This window comes from Eimeria tenella, genomic scaffold (assembly GCF_000499545.2).
Source record: "Eimeria tenella Houghton genomic scaffold, Eth_scaff3029, whole genome shotgun sequence".
NCBI classification, from domain to species: Eukaryota; Apicomplexa; class Conoidasida; order Eucoccidiorida; family Eimeriidae; genus Eimeria; species Eimeria tenella.
Window position 1 is genome coordinate 3,315 of NW_013542898.1, and position 1,074 is coordinate 4,388.

Below are 1,074 nucleotides of genomic sequence, written 5' to 3' on the forward strand. Positions count from 1 at the left end.
ATTTATGGGAAAAAGGCTGGCGCGGACAGAAAAGAGTGCAGTGTACACAATAGACTTGCGCGACTGCTCTGCTGCTGCTGCTGCTCTGCTGCTGCTGGTCTGCTGCTGCTGCTGGTCGTCTGCTGCTGCTACTGCTGCTGCTGCTGCTGCTGCTGCTGCTGCTTACTGTAGACCCCATAATTGGGCGGGCCGCAGCTGACGAGGGCGTGCGTCTCTGCTGCTGCGTCTCCTTCGTCAGCAGCAACAGCAACTCCCTGCAGCGCAGCAAAACTTCTTTTGAAGAAATGAAAAAGACAAAAAAGAATTTTGTAAGAAACAAAAGACACAAAAGAATGAAGCAGATAAAAAGGACAAAAGATATTAACCACAAAATAACACAGACTCTCCAACTCAACACAAATACTCAGGGGCCCCTCAGGGGCCCCTCAGGGTCCCCTATGGGGCCCCTTGGGGGCCCTCAGGGGCCCCTTGGGGATCATTCTGGGGGCCCCCGGGGACCCCGAAGGCTCCTCAAGTCAGTGCAGCTTTGGGGCCCCTCATGTGGGGGCCCCTGAGCAGCGCTGACTCCCAACAGCCTCAAAGACCCTCAAGGGGGCCCCCAGGGAGCCCCCCTTGGGGGCCCCCCTAGGTGGGGCCCCCCGGGGGGGCCCCCCAGGTGGGGCCCCACAATGTGGGGCCCCACAAGGAGGGGCCCCCAAAAAAGGGTACTAGAAAAAGGGGCCCCAAATAGGGCTTTTGAAGGAGAACTTCTCGAGAAGTCTTTACGGGAAAACTCCAGTGAGGAGCCTCTTAAAGGGGCCCCTCTTTTGGCCTTTGAGGGCCCCCTTTTTGACCTTTAGGGGCCCCCTTTTTGGCCTTTGGCCGCCCCCTTTGGGTACTTGGGGGGCCCCATGTGGGGCCCCTTTTGCTCTTAGGGGGCCCCCAAAAGGTACTTAGAGACAGTTGAAGTGAAGCATTTACCTTTTCGAGATCTGCAGCTTTAAACCTGTGGACAAGAGGCTCCAGGGGAAGGCAGCAGCAGCATTTGCTGCTGCTGCTGCTGCTGCTGCTGCTGCAGCGACGGCGGCGACGGTC